Genomic DNA, 8,174 nt, shown 5'->3' on the forward strand with positions numbered 1-8,174 from the left:
CATTTGCAGAATTGTTGCTTTCATTATTATTTTTTTATGACGAAGTTCCCCACAAATCGCTATTGCACAATTCTGCAAGTGATTATAATTTATTATCGCTGTTTTCTTGCTGATCTAAAACCATTTTTGACATAAAGGGACACTTTTGGTTGCTATGGACAATATACAGTTTGCAGGGAGAAAAAAACATTTTTATTATATAAAAGTGCATGTAGGACACTGGGCAGACCACTAGGGACAAGGGGGGTGTGTATTTTTTACATACAGCACTGTAATCTATAAGATTACAGTATACTGTATGTATAGTGTTTGTTTACCTTTTAGAATTTGGCGCCGTTCTCCGCCCCCGTGCGTCGTAACGACGCAGGGAACAGAGATCGGCGGCACAGGAGGACACTGTGTGAATCAAGCGAGGTCCCGCTCGCTCACACATCGCGGTGGCATCGCTGAATCCAGGAACAAGGTAGGCCAGCGTGTGCTGCAGGCTCTGCATAGCTACCCCGAGCGTGACTCGGGGATACTGATTTTGGCACAAAAAATCCACCCCGAGTCACGCCCGGGAATACCGCCAGGAGGGTTAAAGGATCATAGCACCAAAAATTGCCTATAGTGCTCTATTGAGTTCCCCAGAATGTCTGTGGGGTTGTTTTACTAAAGGCAAATAGGCTTTTTTTTTTGTAAATATAAATGTGGCGTAGCCTCACTTTGTAAAGAATACCTAATCAGGTGCAAGGAAAATAAAAAAAAACAGTATTTTTGCTTGCACATGATTGGATGATAAAAATCATCAGATCTTTACCACATTTACTATGCTCTGGGGAAAATAAGTGCAACTGTCTACTAAGTCTACTTGCCTTTAGTGAATCCACCCATTTGCATCTTTGTGAATCAAACTGAAAACCCAAGCGCATAAATCCTGCTACTACATTGACTCAGATGTCCCATTTGACATGCTCAGAATGCTTTATGCACTAAGTGCTACAGGTATTAGCACAATGCGTTACAAAAATTCTTGACAAGGTCTAAAATTCATACATAGAAGAAGTCTGAATTTACAGGATATTCTTAGCCCAGTCAGACAACAGGAAACATGTAACAGACTTTCATTCACATAACAAAGAGCAGAAAGCTCACAGGCATTACACAGATTAGTGTAACTGGCATTATTATCCCAGCTAATGATAAAAGCATAAATCAATTTATTTGCTTTCCTATAAAAATGAAAACAAAGCTATAAACTTGTTTTTGGCAAGGTGGTAAGGATTTCTAATCTGAAATGAGCATGCCTCAGGTGAAGTAAGACAACAGCAATGTACAGCAGACTCACACAATGTAGAGATGACTGATACCTTTTTACCCATTTACAAGACCAGTAAATACATATTTTGAAGCAAGAAAAACGAGGAAGGTATACACTTGGGTTGATTTACTAAAACCAGAGAATGCAAAATCTGGTGCAGCTCTGCTCAGAAACCAATCAGCTTCAAGGTTTTTTTTTTTTTTTAAAGCTTAATTGAACAAACTGAATTTAGAAGCTAATTAGCTAACATGCACAGCTCTAGATTTTGCACAGTTTTAGTAAGTCAACCCCAGTGATTCCTCCAGTAATGAAGGTTTTAGTGTATTAAGAAAAGCTATCAAATAACTGTCATGCCTTAACAAGAGCAGACATTCAAGAGATAAATCAACAATTCTTCCCCTTTACAAAGCACTGGTTCTGCCTCATTATGAATATGCAGTTCACTTTTGGTCACCAGTCCTCAGGAAAGACATTGTTGAATTAGAAAGAGTTCAGCAAAGGGCAATAAAATTAAAAAAGGTGATGGAGGTCCTTAGCTATGAGGATCGACTTAAGAGATTACAGTTATTTACTCTGGAGAAGAGGAGCCTAAAAGGGAATATGATTACAAATATTTTAAAAGTGGCTTCAGTAACTTTAATAAACGTTTTACTCCAAAGGTCTGAGAAGAGGATTGCAGCCACATTTTGAGGTTAGAAGAAAGGAGGTTTAAACTTGATGATTGAGGAAAAGGTACTTTACTGTTAGAACAGTCCAATCGTTGGAACTTTTTTCCGCAGGAAGTGGTACTGGCAGGGCCGGACTTACCATTGGGCTTGACTGGGCTTTTTTTTTTTTTAGGGGTCCGGAGCTCCCCAGGGGCCCAATGTTTTTTTATATTTTTATATATATATATATATATATATATATATATATATATATATATATATATATATATATATATATATATATATATATATTATTATTATTATTATTATTATTAAAGGGCCCAGGGGTCTCCAGGATGGCAACCCACCTTTTTTTTTTATAAAAAAAATTAAATATTTTTATATATATTTTTTTTATTAAAGGGCTCAGAGGGTCCCCTTTTCTTTTTATAAATGTTTATTTTTTTATTTTTGTTAATATTTTTTATTTTTTATTAAAAGGCCCAGAGGTCCACAGGGGCCCAGAGGCAACCTCCTTTTTTTATGTATTTTTTATAAATGTTTATTTTTTTATTAAAGGGCCCAGAGGTTTACTTTTTCTTTTTATTAAATGAAGGTCCCAGAGGTCCCCAGGGCCCCAGATGGCTACCCCCATATATATATATATATATATATATATATATATATATATATATATATATATATATATATATATATATATATCTTTTTTTTTTCTTTATTTCTTCTTTTTTTTGTAAAGGCCCCCCCGCTTCTCAATTTGCGGCAGCCCCCGCTCCTCAATTTCAGGCGGTTCTCTGATCCAGGGGGCCCTTGCCTTAAGCTGTGTAAGGGGCCCCAAAATTCCTGATGGCGGCCCTGCGCATACCTCCCAACACACACGGATTCTGCGGGACTTTCACACACAGACAGCTTCTTCCCGCAGTCCCGCAAAAGGGTTAATTTTCCAGCATTTCAAGAGGAGGCAGCACGGAAGCAGGAGGAACAGGAGCAGTGTTTGGAGGACTGTGGCTGCGGAAGAAAGCCAGAAAGCCGAGAGCCGGGCTAATGAAAGTCTGTGGCCCCGGCTGTTGGCACAGCAGGTGAGAGGCACTCCCCCCCGCTCAACAACTGCAAAAAACCCCCCCCGCTCAACAACTTTAAAACTTTAATGCGCCCCCCGCTCAACAACTTCAATTGCCCCCCCCGCTCAACAACTTCGACCCCCCCCCCCAATTCTCGGCTCCAGGGGGCCCCTTCAACACTCAAGCCCAGGGGCCCCCACCACCCTAAGTCCTGCCCTGGGTACTGGTTGAAGGTTTTGACAACTTAAAAAAAAACTTTATATGCCTTCCTCAGGAAGAAGAACATACAAGGCTTTCAAAATTAGTAGAGAATAAATCACACATGGGTTGAACTAAATGGAAATGTGTCTTTTTTTCCCCGATATTATAAACAAAGTAACTATTGAGGTAATACATTTGGGTCCCATTTTAATTCCAAAATGTATAGTCCAACTGCCAGCAAAGTCAAGGCAAATAGTGAAAGCATTTAGTGTGACAGTCTAAGCTGATATTAACCCCCTCAGCGGTATTCCCGAGTCTGGCTCGGGGTGGAATTTCAGAACCAAAAGCGGTAACCCCGAGGCAGAACGGGATCGCCTCGCAGTGTCCACAGGCAGGGTTTACTTACCTTGTCCCTGGATCCTGTGATGCCTCCCTGCTGTGTGATCGATCGGTGTCTCCTCGCTCGATTCACAGTGCCGAGTGCCGCCAAGCTCTGTTCCCTGTGACGTTACGACGCACAGGGGCGGAGATCGGCGCCAAATTCAAAAAGTAAATAAACACAATACATACAGTATACTGTAATCTTATAGAATACAGTACTGTATGAAAAAAATTACACACCCACTTTGTCCCTAGTGGTCTGTCCAGTGTCCTACATGCACTTTTATATAATAAAAACTGTTCTTTCTGCCTGGAAACTGGAGATTGTCCATAGCAACAAAAAAGTGTTCCTTTATGTCAAAAGTGGTTGACGTAAAAAACTGTGATAATAAATTAGAATCACTTGCAGAATTGAGCGATAGTGATTTGTGGGGAAATTCGTCATCAAACACTGAAAATAATATTTTTTATTATTATTATATTATTTGTTATAATTATTTATATTTATTTATTATATTATAATTTATGATTTTGTGTTTCAAATTTTATTATACCCGGGATGTCTACTAGACTCTTGTTTGGACAGATTTGAGTGAGTTATTCCTAAGAATTGCAGGCCTAAAATATAAAACGCCAAATCTCAATGCAAAATAATGGTACCGCTTTCAGCACCTAAAATCTGAAAGAATCATACCGCCAGGGAGGTTAAGAACCCTAGAACTTACAATTACATTGCATCAATTTCGTCCACAACCTAACCTCTTTTTAAAAGTTTTACAGGTGATAATGCTCTATTCCTGTCTTCAGTTATGCTTCTGTGTTGTTACTTTTTCCCATGGGTTTCTGATGAGGGCTACAAGTGGTTAGTTCATCGCACTTTAACCAAGTATGGTCCACTGTTTCCATTAGGAAACCCACTCTCAGAAATGTCATGCAGACATCTTTGGATTGCAGGCATACAGGCAGGAGGTGGGTGGAAAGAGAGATGAGCAACACTAAGATAAAACAAAAGATGAAAAAATATTTCTTACAAAAATGGTAACTGTTTTTAATGTACAGTGCTTTAGCAAACTAGTCAGTTAGGGTTTGCATCTAATCTCACAGTTCACATTCAAAAAACTCTAAAACTGTCATATTTGGCATAATGTGTCTATCTTTTCTGTAGTATTTCATTTTATGACTCAATGCACTTTTTTGTACTCCAGAGAGAGCTTCGAAAAATTTGAGGACATGAACTTATTGCTCTCCTTTTTTTCCTAGTCCAAGTCCTTTTTTTGCTGCTGTTTTTTTCCAAGTATGTTCCATGTACTGAAAATGTTTGCTGAAACAATTAAAAAAAAATGGTATTTAAAAATATAACTAGAAACAATGCTATAATGGTTTTGGAATGTCTAAATAGAACTCATTATTTTTTTTAATACAAATTAGCACAGAGGCTAAGCACAACTATGACTCCAGTATGAAACAGTTTCAGTCACCGTATCAACTTCCCTCAACTGTTACTTTAATGGAGCACTTGTTAGCGGAGGTTGTTTCCCTGGTTTCCTCTCTTTAGAGATGCTGTTTTCACCCAAAACCTTACTCATACCAGGAATGATGAAGTGTATTATTTTTTCATTTCAAGATAGTTGAGGCGTTTCATTATCGCCTTTGCTGTGATAATTTTCCACAGACAATATGTTATATTCTCATAGATTGATGGCTGGGATTTTTGTTCTTCCTATTTATTACTGTCTTCCCACTTGTCCACAAACAATAAAAAACTATGCTAGGGAGAGTCGCCCAATGTTTTTCAGGCCACCTTGAAAATGCAAGAAGGAAATCAATAAAACCTTTCTGGTGTTATTGCCCTTTAAAAGGTTCTGCACTCGAATCAAAAAGCCTTGCCACCAATTTTGGTAGTTTTAGTAACACATGAGGCAGATTCAGGTAGCTCTTATCAGTGCTACTTTTAAGCCTAAAATTTCAACATGAATTATCTCCAGTTCATATATAATAAAACCAGAGATAATTTAAGTGGAACTTTACTCATAATAGTTTGATAACAATTATTGTTCTTTAACCTCCCTGGCGGTCTGATTCTTTCTGGTTTTAGGTGCTGAAAGCGGTACAATTATTTTGCATGGAAATTTGGCGTTTTATATTGTAGGCCTGCAATTCTTAGGAATAACTCACTTACATCTGTCCAAACCAGAGTCTAGTAGACATCCTGGGTAATTTCCCCACAAATCGCTATCGCTCAATTCTGCAAGTGATTCTAATTTATTATCGCTGTTTTCTAGCTTATCTAAAACCACTGTAGGACACTGGGCAGACCACTAGGGACAAAGTGGATGTGTATTTATTTTACACAGTACTGTAATCTGCAAGATTACAGTATGCTGTATGTGTACTGTGTATTTACTTTTTTGAATTTGGCGCTGACCGCCGCCCCATGCATCGTAACATCACAGGGAACGGAGCTCGGCGGCACTCGGTACTGTGTGAATCGAGTGAGGAGACAGCTTGATCACACAGCGGGGAGGCATCGCAGGATCCAGGGACAAGGTAATTAAACTCTGCCTGAGGATACTGCGATGCAATCCTGAGTCTGGCTTGGGGATACCGCTATTGGTGTATACCGCTCAGGAGGTTAACAAAAGAACATACATTCCACATTATTATTTAGGCTACCAAAATTAGTTTGTACTGTAAATTGCCTCCAGAATTGTTTTTGTTTCTTCTTGCTGAAGGTCACCATTTTGTTGAAGACCAGAGGGTCTGTATGCTGCATGTAGGGCTTGCCCCCCAAATTCATGTACCTGCTTCCAATATATACATGAATCTGTCACCCACGCTGACATTTTTTGTGTGCAGGCGCAATGGATTTCTAAAAAGTGTCTTAAATTCCCTCTATGAATTCCCCTTATAGTATGCACTGAAAGAGTCTCGCCTTACCCTCATAAGTGCCACACAGAGTGCCTACAAAATAGCTGCTACCCCTCTCATATAGAGGTTCAGTTTGGAAAATAGTCATTCAACCCAAATATAGAAAACAGAATTACAAAAACAAAAAAAACAAAAAACAAGGCCATATACTAACATCAGCTACCTAAATAGAATATTATTTAACATTTAAATGGCAGCTACATGTACACTCCTTTACAAGTGAAATAAATGGTGTATATGAATAATAACATAAAAACGTCAATAATCTTCTGGATTTCTTTTATTTCTGTCCTGCAAAAACTGATTGATTTTTCATTATTTTCCTGTGCCTACATGGCTGTGACAATAATTTTTAAGCCAGGCTTGCAAATTGTATAATCTATCACATCAATCTAAGCTATATTTGCCAAAATGAAGAGAAATACAAATATTCACATAATATTATTGTAGATAGATAGATCGATAGGATGGATACTCTAGATAGGTAGATTTGTTTGTTTATTTGTGTCCATTTTAATGTGATTTTATCCAATACATTTTTACCTGGTCAGAAGCATGTTTTTTTTGTCCTAGGGCACTAATAGAAAGGTCACAATTGCGCTTCTGGAAGAATGGTCAAACATTCCCATAGACACAATCCTAAACCTTGTGGACAGTCTTCCCAGAAGAGTTGAAGCTGTTATAGCTGCAAAGGGTGGGCCAACTCAATATTGAACCCTACAGACTAAGACTGGGATGCCATTAAAAATCATGTGTGTGTAAAGGCAGGCATCCCAATGATTTTGGTAATATAGTATGTATATATATATGTGTATATATATATATATATATATATATATATATATATATATATATATATATATATATATATATATATATATATATATATTATAAATACATATTTATCATGAACTTAAAAAAAGTTAACTCCCAATTAAAGTATCAACCAGATTAGTCAAACTCAATAAAACAGGAAGTTCTTACGTTCTAAATGAGTGGTGTTCCAGTACTCCTAAATCAACCCATCTCTGGCAGTCATCTGCAGATGCTGCTTTCTGAGTAAGAGCAGCAGTTTTTTTGCAGCTGTCTAACATCTCCCCCTCCACTGAGTCAGAACTACAGCTCTCCAGTTAGGAAAGCTGAGTTCCTTCCTGATTGGAATCCAAGCATGTGCTGTGCGTTCTCTATTTAGAGCTTGTTATTCATGCTTTGGAGTAGCAACTCCAACTGTTTTTGTTGACATGAAATCATTTCTATTGAAAAATGGATATGACTTTTCATTATCTTATTTTTTTCAAACATTCCGATAAATTTTAGAAAGAAGTATACATTGTTAGATTTTGTATAGATGGATGGATTATTTACTGTATAGATTTTAGTATTTTATTTCTTGCATTACTTTTAGGAAAGGTCCTGAAAAATTATGTACGTTTTGTTCTTCACATGATTATTCTTGAAGTCTGGAGACTCTTGGGAATACTTATATAATTACTCTCTGCAAAGGTGTTAAAAATATTACAGAATAGCAGGCAAATCACCAGAACTATAACATGAGATGTAAACAACCTGGAATCCTGCCAAACAGATGCATAATCTTGCATGACAGCGTAGGCATTTGAATGAGATCCTGAATGG

Source organism: Rana temporaria, chromosome 4 (assembly GCF_905171775.1).
Source record: "Rana temporaria chromosome 4, aRanTem1.1, whole genome shotgun sequence".
Taxonomy (NCBI): domain Eukaryota; kingdom Metazoa; phylum Chordata; class Amphibia; order Anura; family Ranidae; genus Rana; species Rana temporaria.